Genomic DNA, 16,694 nt, shown 5'->3' on the forward strand with positions numbered 1-16,694 from the left:
AATAGTCCAGCCGGGAAGTGACGAGGGCGTGAGTGACTGTGCGCAGGGCGTCCCGATCCAGAAAGGGACGTGTAGCAATATTTTCAGGATCAGACTCAATAAAGATAATAGAAGTTATAGGTTTAAATATAATTCTCTTTAATCATAATAGGCATTCTATATTCGCTGAATATTCAAGATAGAAGCAAGGAAAATGGGGAGGATGGCTCCTTTTATATACAAGGGGCGGAGCCAGGAATGGGAGTGGTAAATTATGAATACATTAAAGCTCAAGTAATAAGTTAACCCCTGATGTTCCATATATACATTATTTACACATTAGAGAATAAGGCATTTACATCTGACAAATCCCCCTCTAAATGCCGGTTCGTTATACAACACCAGTTACATTCAGATTCAGGACAATATAATACATATAATTTAGAAGTTAAATATTTGTGTTGTTTAGAAGGTAAGGGTTTTGTTAATATGTCAGCTAATTGTTCAGAAGTATCACAATGTATTGCTTTGATGAATCCGTCTTGAGATAGTTGTCTCACGTGCTTAAATTTTATATCAATATGCCTGGACCTTTGTCCAATTGCATCTGATCTAGAAATTTCAATGGCCGCTTTATTGTCTTCATGCATAATAAATGGTAAAGTAGGTTTCTTCCAAACATCTGTGATCAAATCATTGAACCATACAAGGTTATTTGCAGCTTTAGACAAGCAAACATATTCCGCTTCTGTGGTAGAGGTGGCTACCAGTTCTTGTTTACCAGTATACCAGTAAACTGGACAATCGTTCAATAGAAAAACATAACCAGAGGTACTCTTTCTGCATGATGTATCACCAGCCCAATCTGCATCAGCATAACAAGTAATTTTTGGTTCTTTGTCATTATTGGGTTCCAATATTAAACAAAAATCTAATGTACTTTTCAGATATCTTAAAATTCTTTTGACAGCTTCCCAATGATACAAGGTTGGTTTGCTAACATATCTTGACAATAAATTGAGAGGTAATGCAATATCTGGCCTAGTCCAATTAGATATATAAAGGAGTGAACCTATAACTGATCTGTAAAATGTGTTGTCTTTAAACTCAGGGGAAGATTCATCATTGTTTCTAAGAAAATCAGTTTGCATAGGTGTGTCACATGTTTTGGCATTATTTAAGTTACATTTGTTTAGGAGTTCAATGATTTTATCTTTCTGAGTAAGTTTGAATCCCCTTTTTGTTTTGTTAATTTGTACACCAAGGTATTTATTCACTCTACCTAGTGATTTCAATGAGAAGTGTTCGTTTAACTTATTTACAAAGATTTCCCTGCTCTCTTTATGCTTTCCAATATATAAAATATCATCCACATAAATTAATACAAATTCAATATGATCATTACTCTTTTTTACAAAGAAACAGTTATCAGCAGTGGTGGCGTTGAAATCCATGGTCTTTAGTACTTTTACCAAACAATCGTACCATCTTTTGCCAGATTGCTTCAATCCGTACAGACTCTTATTTAGTAACCAAATTTCGTTCTTATTAGTGTATTGACTGTGTGGTGCTCTTACATATATTTCCTTATCTAATTTTGCATGTAAGTATGCAGTCTGTATGTCATATTGAAACACGTCTAGATTGAGTGCAGATGCTACTACAAGAGCTGTTTTGACACTCTCTGTTCTCACTGTGGGTGAATATGTGTCAGTATAGTCTTCTGGATATTTTTGTGCATAACCTTGTGCAACTAGTCTGGCCTTGTATAAGGTATTACCTCCTTCTAAATTCTTAATTTTATAAATCCACCTGGTACCTATAATTGTTTTATCCTTAGGTGCGATCGCAGGTGTGAATACATTTAATCCTTGTAAACTTTCCATTTCTTTTTCCATAGCTAGTTCCCATTTTTCTCTTTCTTCACGGGGAAGTTTCAATACTTCCTCATATGTATTAGGTGTTATTTGTTCTCCATCCATATGCATAATATAATCTTTGTATTTATTTGGTATTTGGTTTCTATTATTTCTAATATTTCTTTCAGGTTTGCTATGGTTGTCATGCAAATATCTGGCTTCCTTTTTTGTTAATGTGTCTGTCTTTATTTTATGCTGACTATTTGTCCAAGTTTTGGTTTTGTTCTTACTTTTGTTAATATTTTGATTTTCTGTTATTCCTTCCTCGCAAGATATATTATCTTTGCTTTTATTAGGAAAAATTTCATTAAGGTGCAACTTAGACCAATTGGCCTGCTCATGAAACACAGCTGTTCTGGATACTATAAATTTGTTATTATTATCGATGAATCTGTACCCTTTGGTTCCAGTTTCGTATCCCATGAATCTTAATCTCCTGGATACGTTTTCTCCCTTTCTCCTCAATTGTTTAGGTATGTGCACGTCTGCAGTAACTCCAAATATGTGCATGTGTGCTAATTTAGGTTTTCTATTGTACATCACCTCATATGGTGTCTTATTCACAATACTGGACCATGTTCTATTTTGAGTGTAATTTGAATAATGTAAGGCTTCTGACCAAAATTGTTTGCCTAAACCAGCATCCTCTAATGTGCATCTAATCATGGTTTGTAGTGTGGAGTTCTTTCTCTCTGCAATCCCATTTTGAAAGGCAGAAAATGGATTGGACGTGAAATGTAGCATCCCTCTATCCTTTAACCATTGGGAGAATTCTTTAGACATGAATTCACATCCCCTATCTGTCATAATTTGTTTTATTCTGATATTATGTTGTGTTTCTATGCGTTTGTAGAATTCCTTAAATTTCTGAAAGGTTTCATCCTTGTGCTTTAATGTGTAAACAAAACCATAGCGACTGTAATCATCCACTATTGTTAGGAAGTAACGTTTTCTATAGGTAATTGATGGAGTTAATGGACCAACTAAGTCCATATGTACCAAATCAAAAATATTGTTAGTTGATCTGTTAGATTTTCTTGGTCTGGGACTGGTTTTTAGTTTGGTGGATTTACATACTGAGCATTCTAAATAATTTTCACAATTTTTTATTTTTACACCTTCTGCGTGTTCAGTCATTTTTTGTACTACAGGAAAGCTTGCATGTCCTAACTTCCTATGTAAGATATGAGCACACTCATCATGAATTGGTTTACCTATTTTTGGTTTCTTCTCATTGTGTGTATTTTTGTTATCATGAGTTATTTTACATTCATCATTGTCACTGTTACTGACATTTTCATCATCTGCTTCAATACAATCTTCCATATTTGAATCAATGTTATGTAACCATCTTTCTTTGGTTATCAGATAGGGTAGACCCCCTTTTATCATCACAGTGCCTACATTTGTTTTGTTCTTTTCTATAGTTGCTTTCCCCTTTGAGAAAACTATATTGATGTCAGATTCTCTGCTTAGTTTTATAGCACTTAGTATGTTGTGAGGTATTTCTGGGATTAATAATACCCCCTCTATTTTCCCTAAACCAGGCAAGGTCACATTTCCTCTGCCTAATACTTGAACCTTTTCTTGATTAGCTACCTTTATCACAAACTTATCTTCTGTAAATGAAGATAATATACTTTTGTTATTAGTGGTGTGATTTGTTGCACCAGAATCAATAAGCCAATTATTGTTCTCATCTTGTTGTGTTTTGGTGCTGTCTTGTTTATTTAGCCCATTTAGTGACCCAGATTTTCTCTCTTTTGAATTTTCTCTACCCCCTCTACTTTCTCTGTAGTTTGGTGGACTTCTATATTTGTGTCTATCTGTGGAAGATTGTCTGTAATTGTATTTGCTCCTATATTCTGGCCTATGTCTCTCCCTTGGGACTTTGGGACAGTCTCTTCTACTGTGTTCCCTGGATCCACAATTGTGGCATCTAAAGGCCTCATTATATTTATCTTGAAAGACTACTTTCCTAAAAGATTTGTGTTCTGTTTGGTTACTGGAACGATTTTTTCTTGAATTGTCTTCTGCTATCAATTTGTTAGATAGACTTTCTATTGATAAATATCCCAAATTAATGGTATCTAAGTGTGACATAAAACTATCCCATGATGGATCAAGTGAATTGATAATAACACTTTTCATAGTTTGATCTGAAATCACTTCCCCCCTCAATTGCAGCTCAGCTCTTATTTTGTTTAGATTTATCAAATGTTCACTTATAGAAACCCCTGGTTTCACTCTAGAAGAAAAGAAATCCTTAGACATTCTTGTGGTTGTGGCTACGCTATCGCTGTGAAATAGATTAAACATGCATTGAATTATTTCTGATACAGTTAGGTTTGGTTTGATGCTATGATACATTGCAGGAGACACGCTAGAAATTATTATGAAAAATGCTCTATGATGTAAACAGTCTATTTTTAAAGTCCAAGGTCTTCTTGGAGGACTAGTTATAAAGAATAGTAAATTTTCTTTCATAAAAATAACCTGAAGCTGTTGGTACCACTCTTGTAAATTAATGCCATCAACTCTAAGTTTTGGGAAGTCACTGGGTAAGTTCCCCACATTATTTTGTCCATTACTTACAACCTGAGGCAGTCCGTGGTCTCTCAAGTGCAGGAAATTACAGAACGGCATTGGGATGCTTGTAACGAGTCTGCGCGGTTCTCTGGCCAGTTCAAGTCTTTCGGGGCCGTCTACGTAGTTTTGCACATGCGCGTTGCTCATTTCTTCTTTGGCGCCGTTGTGGAAGGTTCTCTCCATTTCAGCTCTCTCGATCCGCTCCTCTTCAGATGAGTCGGTCTCTGGCTCGGTTTTTGGGGCTTTGGTGATGGCGGCGGTTCTTCTCTTTCTCTTGTGTATGCTGGCACTCGATTCTGTCTGCGGTGTAGGACGGAATCGGCATGGCTCTCTGGGCTCGGGTGTCGTCGTTTTCGAAGTCAGGATGGGAGCGTGCAGGTCTTGAGTTGTCGGTTTGATTGCTTGCTTCTTCGTTGATGTCTTAGAAATTTTCAATCTTGGCCCAAAAGCAGCAAAAAGTGTTTTCATTGCTGACTTTACTTGAGACTTTGTTAAATCGTCTTCACTTTCTGATTTTGGTTCATCTGAAGAGTTTGAGACTTCTTTTTCACTTTCTTCGTCTGATAGCGTTTTTCGCGCCAGAAATTTTGAACTGAGCGTTTTGATTGGCTCTGCTTCACTCTCTTTTGAAGTTCGTTGAAACCAAGATGGCTGCCGTTCAAAATTTCGCGCGGGGTCACATCTTTTCTTTTTTACAACTATTTTCTCAGTAGTCATTTCACTCACAGTTTTTTGATCTTTGGGTTTTTCTTTAATGATGTTTTTCTCTCTCGCTGCTCCGCTGTTCCTCAGCATCTCCTGGAGGTCCGCGATGAGGCTCTCATCATTCTTTTGGCTTTTTAGTATTTTTAATATCTCTGACCTGAGTTCGTTATTTTCTATCTCGATTTCTTCCTGGTCGTTATTTTCACTCATCAGTTCTTCTTCTTCAGTGGTGTATTCTTCGGATTCTCTCGAAATCGCATTAGTGGATTCGTTGATCATCTCTTGATCAGTTTCTATTTCTTTGCTGTAGGCCCTGGTGTTGGGCCTATCTTTCTTGGACATTTTTAATTACTTATTGAGTCAATTAACCATCCTCTGCTACCAGCTTGTAGCAATATTTTCAGGATCAGACTCAATAAAGATAATAGAAGTTATAGGTTTAAATATAATTCTCTTTAATCATAATAGGCATTCTATATTCGCTGAATATTCAAGATAGAAGCAAGGAAAATGGGGAGGATGGCTCCTTTTATATACAAGGGGCGGAGCCAGGAATGGGAGTGGTAAATTATGAATACATTAAAGCTCAAGTAATAAGTTAACCCCTGATGTTCCATATATACATTATTTACACATTAGAGAATAAGGCATTTACATCTGACAGGACGCAACTGGGAGATCAGGCGAACCTGATAAAAGGCCCCCCTGGCCACGGCCGTCATATGATCCTCCAAAGACAGCCGTGAGTCCAGGAGGACGCCCAAGTTGCGGGCCCTCTCTGAGTGGGGTAAGATCTCATCCCCAATAGCCAGCGTTGGTGTCTATTCTATTCTATTCTATTCTATTCTATTCTATTCTATTCTATTCTATTCTATTCTATTCTATTCTATTCTTTCTTCTCTATTCTATTCACTCTTCTCTGTTCTTTTCTATTCTATTCATTCTTCTTTATTCTATTCACTCTTCTCTGTTCTATTCTATTCTATTCTATTCTATTCTATTCTATTCTATTCTATTCTATTCTATTCTATTCTATATATATACAATATATACACACACATATATTTATATACACACACACATTTATCGAAGTTTAGCTTGCAAAAAATGCAGTGATTTTGCCCATTTTTGCTACAAGTCAGGCGACATGCACATTTAATAAATTGCTATTATTAAAAGATGCTTACACTTATTTATTTTTTTCAGTCAAATCAATGCAGGTCAAATATCTGGGAAGGCCAGCTTTGGAGAATAGGACATATATACTTGAGTTTTGTTTTGTTTTTTAAATACATATATGGTTGTGATTTTTCCTTTTTTTTTTTCCTCCCCTGTTTGGTTTAGCTGAAAAACCAGGAGCAGGGGTAACAGGAGGCCAATAAATTCCTTTAAATTTTATTTACCTCCAGTTTTTTTTCCCCCTTCTCTATAGACTTCATTATTTCATCCTTAAAGTTAGCTTCATGGCTTAAAGTTTGTAAATATGCCAGGGGATCATGTTTATCACTGATAGGCAAAGTCTTTTTCATGGTTATTTCTTCTCCTCCGCCTTCTTCCACCACCTAATCCGAGATAAAAAAAAATATCCATTTCTTTCCTCCTTAATCAGTAACTAAATCAACCTGCTCCTTATCTCAAGACTCAGGAGCTAATCCCTGCCTGCAGGCTGGAGAGGAAGAAAAGAGGAATCAAAACAAGGGGAGAAAAAATCCATAAAATGTAACATTTGCAAAAAAAAATGGGTTTTCCTGCTTTTTCCTATTGTTCCCAAAGCTTGGCATCTTTGAAATGTGAAATTCCCCAACCCAAATGCTTTTAAAGATATGGGGATTTCAACGCCCAGAATTCCTCAGCCACCATAGAGCCATAGCTGGCTGGGGGACTCTGGGAATTGAAGTCCACATGCTAAACACAAAATAATTAGAAGCGTGCATGGAATTGACTTCTGCGCTCCATTGAATAAGTCTTCGTCCTTCACTCACCTATTGCAAGACGTGGGAATTTTGTAGCGAGCCTATTTTCCCCAGCCACAGGAAAATTGTCAAGCTGTTAATTCTCTCCCTCATATTTTCTCCATCAGCCAAGTTTCTCACCACTGTGAGAAACTAAACACTCCAATTTGAGCTTCGCTGCCTGGCCCAAAAGCCCGCAGTGGCACCTGGAAATATAAGAGAAAAAAAAAATATAGCAGCATAGTGATTATATTGCATTTCTCTCCCAATAACAGAGATGGAAGGGACCTTAGAGGTCTTCTAGTCCAACCCCCTGCTTAAGCAGGAACCCCATTTCAGACAAATGGCTGTCCTTTTAAAAAAAAAATCTCCAGGGATGGAGCAGCTACAACTCCTGAAGGCAACTTTTTCCATTGCTTAATTGTTGACAATTTCTCCTTCGTTCTTCATATGTTTTAGCCTCCAGTCCCCTAATCATCTTTCTTGCTCTTCTCTGCACTCTTTCCAGAGTCTCCACATCTTTTTGACATCGTGGCGACCAAAACTGGATGCAGGATTCCAAGTGTGGACTTACTAAGGCTTTACAAAGCGGTAGTAATACTTCGCGTGATCTTGATTCTCTGTTAATGCAACCTAGGATTGCATTAGCTTTTTGGGCTGCTAAAATATGAGCACCACTGGCTCATATTTTAAGGGACTGTAACTACTAGGACTCCAAGATCCCTCTCGCAGTTACCGCTGTTGAGCCAGGTTTGACCAAATCTGTACCTGCGCGTTTGATTTTTCTCGCCTAAGCGTAAGACTTTTACTTTTCTCTACACCGAATTTCATTTTGTTAGATATAGGGCCCAGCGTTCGAGTCTATGGAGAGCCATCTGGATCTTGAGCAACAGCTGGATCTGCCCCCCCTCCCCACACGCACATCTGGACTGGCAAAGTTTCCCAAATGAAGTAGCTCCTGCAACCTTAGGAGAGTAAAATTCAAGTGAATAGTCATCACAACCAGAAATGACCAGAGGCCAAAATACATTTCCTCCCCTTTAATGATCGGTCATCTTTCAGAATTTCTCCCGTTCACCTTTCCCCCAAATTCCTAACCCTGGGAAAAAATAATTGACATTTTTGCAGCTGCCACCTTCCAAATTTGGAACCCGCATTCTTTAGAAAATGGTTACAGATAGTCCTCGACGTGCCACAATTTGTTGAGTGTCTATTTTAAAGTCACAGCAACACTGGAAAAGGTGAGTGATGACCCTTTTTTTCCACACTTACAATCATTGCAGCATCCCCATAGTCATGTGATCAAAATTTGGACATTTGGCAACTGACACACACACACACAAATATATATTAAGTGTTGTAGGCCACTGAGTCATATATATATGACAGTCGTAATGTCCTGGGGTCACGTAATCCCATTTTGCAACCTTCGGACACGCAAATTAAGGAAGCCAGATTCACTTCATAGCCGTATTACTAACTTCACAGCTGCAGTGAATCACTTTAACAACTGTGGCAAGACCTGGCCCCCAAAATCCTCTTGAGCCACCGTCTCGCTTAGCGACCGAAAGGTTGGGCTCAATTTGGGGTCATAAGTTGAGGACTACCTGTCCCACCAAAATCAGCTGGCTTACTTTTGGTTAGACGCTTTTTTGCACAATCCTATATCAAGGCTTCCCTTTGTCTTTCGTATGTAATCTCCGTGTCGTAGAATATATGTGGGTATGTGCATAATTTTTATTTATTATTTGTCACGTTCAGGGGTGGGTTTCAAATTGTTTTACTACTGGTTCTGTGGGTGTGGCTTGGTGGGTGGGGCTTGGTGGGCGTGGCAGGGGAAGGATACTGTAAAATCTCCATTCCCACCCCACTCCAGGGGAAGGATACCGTAAAATCTCCATTCCCTCCCCACTCCAGGGGAAGGATACTGCAAAATCCCCATTTCCTCCCGATCAGCTGGGACTTGGGAGGCAGAGAATAGATGGGGATGGGGCCAGTCAAAATTTTTACTACCGGTTCTCCGAAGTACTCAAAATTTCCGCTACCGGTTCTCCAGAACTGCTGAAGCCAACTTCTGGTAGACTTTGAGAGCTGTATGCGACGAAATTTCATTTTAATCTATGCCGATTAGTGTAGAGTTAAAGTGACCATAAAATTATTCTTAAATTCCTGTTTTCTGAATAAGCCATGTCCTCTTAGCCAGTGTGGATTATATTATATGATATTTATCTGTTCGATTTTTTTTGCTGAGCCCAGCTGATCTTTGGTACAGCTTTCCAAGTCAGCAAATGTTCAGTTAATAAGAACAATTTAACTGACTGATAACCCAAATGTTATCGGATGACCAAGTCATTTTTACTTTCTGCTGCTTCAGTCCGAGATCATTGCAAAGATGGGAAATCATCAGTTCTCATTGGAAGGAAAACCTGATGTTTAATCCTAATTATAATATTATCAAACAGAGCAAACTCTATCCCTGATCAATAAATCTGCATTTGTCCTCAGGTCAATAAGACTCCAAGTGAAGGATTTAAACTTGTGGTATCCCTGCCCTGAAAATTCCTGGGTTTTTTTTTCTTTTCTTTGCGTAATAAAAATAAGCAAAATAGCATTTGTATTTTCTTCAAAATACTAGATATTAAATACTAATATTCAAAAATATTAGAAAAATATTGCTTGCATGGATTTATCAATCTCTTCCCAGTTGTACATTAAAAAACCCCGACAGGCCTAAAGCTAATGAAGAATTCTTCCTTTCTTGCTCTTCTTCTCGATTTGCCAAATGAATAAATTTTATTCTTGAGCCAACCTCTTACATAAAAAGGCTATGAGATGGTGTCAAACAACTGAATAGGATATGCGCTTTCAAAAATAAAGGAATATTGGCAGAATAAGTCAATAACTGTGTGTGTGGGGGGGTCTTTTGGTGCCGAAGCAGTGAAGCTGGATATGTTACCCTATCCAGAATTCTGCACTTGGCGTGACTTTAAGTTTCAAAGCCCTGTCAAGTTTCTAGTCCTCAGCACGGTGAAAAGGAGAGAAAGAGCTGAGTAAGGTACAAGCAGCCAAAGATTTATTGGCGCTATTAATCATCCCAGCCAGCCAGGCAATAATACCTGTGGAAACAGGCTTTGGATGAAGGCGAAGGCCGCACCACACTGCCAAGCACGTGAGTGTGTAACACACACCCCATTGCGTAACACGGAATTTTCTCTCACAACAGCCAAGAGTGAAACCTATTTTTTCCCCCAGACTTGTGCAGCCCCGGAAGGGCCAATGAAGAAAAGGAACACGTGAGAATGTTGTCTTGCGTAAAATAACACCCACCCACACACACACACAAACACACTTTTGGTCCAGAAACACAGCCAATTCTCAACCGAGCCTCGAATTAAGCCACTACAGATGGTTCTCGACTTACGACAGCTCGTTTAGTGACTGTTCAAAGTTGCAAAGGCACTGGGGGGGGAAAAAAAACGACGTACAACCGTTTCCCTCACACTTGTGACCATTGCAGCGAGCGTCCCCATGGTCACGTTAGCGAAATTCAGACGCTAGGCAACGGATTAGTATTTATGACGGTCGCGGCATCCGGGGGGGGTGTCATGTGATTCCCCCCTTTTGCAAACCTTCTGACAATGGGGAAGCCAGGTTCACTTAACAACGGCGCAATTAACTTAACAGCTGCAGTGATTTGCTTAACGACGGTGGCCAGATTGGTCGTAAAATGAAGCAAAACTCCCTTCACATCCTGGACATAAATTGTTTCAACTCCTACCCTCAAAACGAGGCTATAGAGCACTGCACACCAGAACAACTAGACACAAGGACAGTTTTTCCCCCCATGCCATCACTCTGCTAAACAACTAATTCCCTCAACACTGTCAAACTATTTACTACGTCTGCACTACTATTAATCTTCTCATCGTTCCCACCACCCATCTCCTCCCACTTATGACTGCATGACTGTAACTTTGTTGCTGGTATCCTTATGATTTATATTGATATTGTATCCTGATTGCTTATTTGTACCCTATGATTATCATTAAGTGTTGTACTTTATGATTCTTGTATCTTTTCTTTTATGTATACTGAGAATATATGCACCAAGACAAATTCCTTGTGTGTCCAATCAGACTTGGCCAATAAAAAAAATCTATTATTCTATTCTATTCTATTCTATTCTATTCTATTCTATTCTATTCTATTCTATTCTATTCTATTCTATTCTATTCTATTCTATTCCATTCCATTCCATTCCATTCCATTCCATTCCATTCCACTCTACTCTACTCTACTCTACTCTACTCTACTCTACTCTACTCTACTCTACTCTACTCTACTCCACTCTACTCTACTCCCTCTTCTCTTCTCTTCTCTTCTCTTCTCTTCTCTTCTCTTCTCTTCTCTTCTCTTCTCTTCTCTTCTTCACCAAGGTCTCACTTAACAACACAAAAATTTTGGGGCTCGAGAACTACCTTGTATCTCAATAACCAAGAGGGCTTCTGATGTTGCATTCAATTTTTCAGCCCTACCCGTGATTTCGTTTCTCCGGGCACAAAGCGAACGGGGCACCATGATAGCTACGCTAAAAATGGGACTCAGGTTGAACCCTTCCTGGCTTCCCACCTCTGAAGTAAGGCATTCCCAAAATCCTTGCATATCTGTTTCTCCACCCAAACATTCCTCCTCTCCCTCTTCCATTCTTCCACCTTATCTCTTATCTTAATCCTTTGAAGCCCCCCCGCCCTCCTCCAGCTTCTCTGCAACTGAAAAGGGACTTTGGAAAGAGAGAGAGAATGAACAAAAGAGAGAGAGAGAGAGATTGAGAAAGAGAGAGAGCATTCCTTCTCCCCTCCCTCCTTCCTTTTCCTTTCATCCCTTTCTCCCCGTTCATTCTTCTCCTCCTCCTCCTCCTCCTCTGTTCAATCGCCTTCTGCCTTCAACGGGGCCCAGATTGCAATCTGCTCCGGGGCAGAGATCTCTGGCTTAAAAACTCCGGACGGAGGCCGATGAGATCCATCAATCATTAAACCTTCCTCTTATCCAGACAATAAACAGGTGTTTTGCCTTTTTTTCCATCCCCCAGGAGATGAGAGGTACATTTTATAAATGAGCCTGAGTGGCGTAGGAGGCTAATGCCTCCTAAGGCAGCATTTAACATCCAGCTGCCTGCAATTATTGTAAGTTCAATTCTCACCAGGCTCAAGGTCGACTCAGCCTTCCATCCTTTCTAAGGTGGGTAAATTGAGGACCCAGTTTGTGGGGGCAATAAGCTGACTTTGTATAAAATATACAAAAGTATGAAGGCTATTGTTTAACGCCTTGTAAGCCGCCCTGAGTCTCCAGAGAAGGGCGGCATATAAATCAATTTTTTTTTCAAAAAAAAGAAGTACTTCTTTGATCTCCCCCCCCCCCCCCATCTAATGCTATCAAAAACTCTGGTAGGGGAGCGTCTACCTGGATCTTAGGTGGCCCTGCTCCTGGGGGTCCCCATTTGCTGCTTTTTAACGGCGTGCTTTTGCATTAAAGCTAGCAAATTGGCTAGCAAATTGTGTGTGTATGTGTGTAGGAAATTGGGGGATGTGGTGGCTCAGTGGCGAAGACGCTGAGCTTGTCGATCGAAAGGTCGGCAGTTCAGCGGTTCGAATCCCTAGAATAGGGTGAGCTCCCGTGACTTCTCCCAGCTTCTGCCAACCTAGCAGTTCGAAAGCACGTAAAAAATGCAAAGTAGAAAAAAATAGGGACCACCTTGGGTGGGAAGGGAACAGCGTTCCGTGCGCCTTTGGTGTTGAGTCATGCCGGCCACATGACCACGGAGACGTCTTCGGACAGCGCTTGTTGCACTCTTTTAAGATAACATCCCAGCAAAAGTTACCTTTTCACTTCCTAAATGTATACAGCAGAAATCGTATTCAGCCGGTTCGGGTGAATCGGTAGTGGCACAACCCTGTCCTATAATCGCTTTGTTTTTGATGCTGCAGGCATGTGTGGACGGCACGTGTGAGCGAATTGCCATGTGGTTTGACGTCACACGCATGCATGGATGGTGCGCGTGAGCGAATTGCCATGTGGTTTGACGTCACACGCATGCACGGACGGTGCGCGTGAGCGAATTGCCGTGTTTTGTGACGCCGCACCAGGGGTGGGTTCTACTTACTTTTACTACCAGTTCGCAACGGGATCGTGTGCGCTCGCTTCACCCGTGCACGCGCCTTGCTTCTGCGCAGGCGCCGATCGCTTCTGATGATGTCAGAGTCAGTGGGCGGAGCCTCCCGCTGGTTTTACTACCGGTTCTATAGAACCGGTCCGAACCGGGGGGGGGGGGGCAATCCACCACTGTGCCGCATGGAGGTGTGGATGGCGCCACATTTCCAGTGCTGGGAGAACCGTTTGCTACCACTTCTGGTATACAGAAAAGATGTGTAGCTCAGCCAAGAATCTGGAGTGCACATGACAGGTTTCAAATAAGGTTTAAAAGCAGGTGAAAAGTTTTCCTGGGACAAACAGAGCAAATGAAAGGAATTAGGGGGTTTTTTTCCTCTTTTTTTTTGCATTCTCCGGAAACCTCCACTGAATGGGATCCAAAAATAATATTTGCGAAGGTTGAAAATCTGGCTTTGGTTGAAATAAAAGTTCTTGGCGTGCTCTCAAGCGTTTCCACGGTTTCAATATTTAAAAGCCCCCTGACTTTAAAAAAAAAAATACTTTTTTTTAGTATCCAAGGTTTTGCAGAGAGCTGGGATTTAAAAGCAGGCTTCTACATCAGCTTGTTAGTGTCAAAAGATGACTGACCACTAGTGGATTTGGAAATAAATAAATCATGTGATAAGATAAAAAAAAATTAATTCGGAATTCACGGAGGCAGCAATAAAAATGGACTTCGGTCCCAGCTGAGAGTGTTTTGGGCAGTAAAACTTTTCGATTTTGTTTTGGTCCCCACTGGAATTACACTGTGGAATTACGCATTTTAATTCTTTTCCCCCCTTGGATAAATCGAGTTGTCGCGATTCCAGATTCAAAAAACTTTCCTTGAAGTCTCCTTTGGGCATATCCTCGATTTACAACAGTCCGTTTAGTGACGGTTCCAAAGTTACAACAGCGCTGAAAAAAAAGTGACTTTTATGACCGTTTCTCTCTCACACTTGCAGCATGAGCCATGAGCAAAACTCGGGCAACTGACTCGTATTTATGACGGTTGCAGTGTCCTAGGGTCAGATCACACCCCTTTTGTGACCACCTGACAATGGGGAAGCCAGTTCCGCTTAACAACCGTGCTATTAACTAAAGAGCTGCAGGGATTCACTTAACAACGGTGGCAAGAAAGGCCGTACAATGAGGCAAAACTCGCTTAACAAACGTCTCACTTAACGATGGAAATTTTGGGCTCAATAATTATGGTCGTAAGTCGAGGACTACCTATAACCTGGCCCCTGAATAACTCCTCATAAAGACACGATGCCGGTCAAAGCTACCCCCAAAGGGAGAAGTATACATGGCCCGTGAGACCTGCGCAGCAACAGATTGCAGAAGTTGAGGACTAGCGACTTGATGAGGCTTTGTCTCTCAATCAGGAACTATTATCGTAGCACAGAAAAAAATAATGGCGTTTTCTTTTCCAGCAGTCCCTTTTATCCACCTTTTGAACTAAAAATCATTCACTTTTCTTTTATACTTACCTGCATAACCCTGGAGACCCCTGGGAAATTGTAAAAATCCTTTGCATGGCGTCAGCTCAGCTAGAAACTCAGAAGCTAAACTCAGAAGCAAAAAGAGGGCGAGCAGAGTGCAGGAATAATGCTAAATGCTAAAAACTAATAATGCCAGTTTTAGTGTTTAGTGCCAAACACTAAAACTGCAACCTTTCATGGTTCAAAACTGCAGGGCAATTAATGCTTAAGCATTAAATAAAATGGATTTATTTAGCCTGCTGATAAGATGCCAATCGAGGGGAGGAAAAAAAAAAACCCCAGGAAATTCTTCTGATTAATAAAATAATAAACGTTGTCCATCAGGTAGAAATCAGAACAAAAAGGCTGAATTTTTTCCTTTAAAAATATGGGATAATGCACTAGGCTAAAATAGGAAGAAGAGGGGCAAAAAATTCTGTTCATTATAAGACAAGATAGACGCGATGCCTAACGGAACAAAAATCACACACATATCTGGGGTTTTTTTACACACTCCAAATCAGGGTTGTGTTTTTCACACACCCTCCATCCACACATTTAAACGGCCCCTCCTCAACTTACCTATTTCTTCCCGTCGAGCCCCTTTTCACATCCAAAGCAGAGGAAGGGGGAAAAAAAAACAACAACCCACAACTTGCAAGATGAAAAAATAAAAATCAAGCTAAAACAAACGATTGTGTCTTTTTCTCTCTCTCTCTCACTCTCTCTCCTGCCTTTGGACTTTGGTAGACAAACCGAGTTACTTCACAGTTTGGCTTTGCTCTTTGGCCACTGCTGGCAACAACAACTTTCCTCTGCCCATCAGCTACCACTTTGCAAAAGGAAAACGAGAAGGCCATTAAATAAAAACAGATATATTTTTTTCCACCTCTTGCAATTCCTTCACTGGGATCGCTTCGAAGCTCAGCCTGGTGTGGTTGTCGGCAAGGAAGGCAGGAAGGCAGGCCGGCCGGGAGCATTTGCACACCTCCCTGCAACACACCTTACTTGGCAGGAAAAGCAGAGCTGCGGCGTTTCTTAGCCACAAAACTGTCACCGGGACAGATAAACAAACATAACTCCCTTCCTTCGAAATTCTGCAGGGCAGAAGGGGAAAAAATGCAGTGGTTGGGATTGTTAACAAGGAGAAAAAACTTGAGGGTCGAGAGCTGTGGTGCAGTGGTGGGTTCCTCCTGGTTCGGCCCGGTTCGGCCGAGCCGGTAGCGATGACGATATGATGTCACCGAACCGGTTCTCTTGGCCCTCCCGCCCGCCCCCGCGTTATTCCTACCTTTTATTCCTTCTTTTTTAGCCCAGCTGATAGGTGCGGCAGAGTGGATTGCCGCTCCTCAGCTGGGCAGATTCGTAACGCGCTTGCGCGAAGCGCGTGCACGAAGAGAACCGGTAGTAAAGCCGGTTAGAACCCATCACTGCTGTGGTGGGTTGCTCCCGGTTCGATCCGGTTCTTGCGAACCGGTAGTAAAAGCAGCGGGAGGCTCCGCCCGGACGTCATCATGGACAATCTGTGCCTGCGCAGAAGCTTTTTTTACTACTGGTTGAGAACCGGTAGTAAAGGTAAGTAGAACCCACCGCTAGTCAAGAAGGAAGATATTGTTCTGATTTAGGCTCCCTGAGAAAGCTTAAATCACACGCTTAATCCAGAGGTGGGTTTCAGCAGGTTCTGACCAGTTCTGAAGAACCGGTAGCGGAAATTTTGAGTAGTTCTGAGAACCGGTAAATACCACCTCTGGCTGTCCCCCACCCACATCTATTCTCTGCCTCCCGAGTCCCAGCTGACCGGGAGGAAATGGGGATTTTGCAGTAACCTTCCCCTGGATTGGGGAGGGAATGGAGATTTTACAGTATCTTTCCCCTGCCAC

At 41.0% G+C, this 16,694-nt stretch overlaps 1 pseudogene; it reads right to left on the minus strand.

The window, feature by feature from the left end:
* Positions 1 to 7,268: 7,268 nt before the first annotated feature.
* Positions 7,269 to 16,694, minus strand: part of LOC139326157 (solute carrier family 2, facilitated glucose transporter member 5-like) — a 31,690-nt pseudogene continuing 22,264 nt past the window's right edge.

The sequence above is a fragment of the Pituophis catenifer genome, unplaced genomic scaffold (assembly GCF_029215685.1).
Source record: "Pituophis catenifer annectens isolate HBS135680 unplaced genomic scaffold, rPitCat1.0.hap2 SCAF_18, whole genome shotgun sequence".
NCBI lineage: Eukaryota > Metazoa > Chordata > Lepidosauria > Squamata > Colubridae > Pituophis > Pituophis catenifer.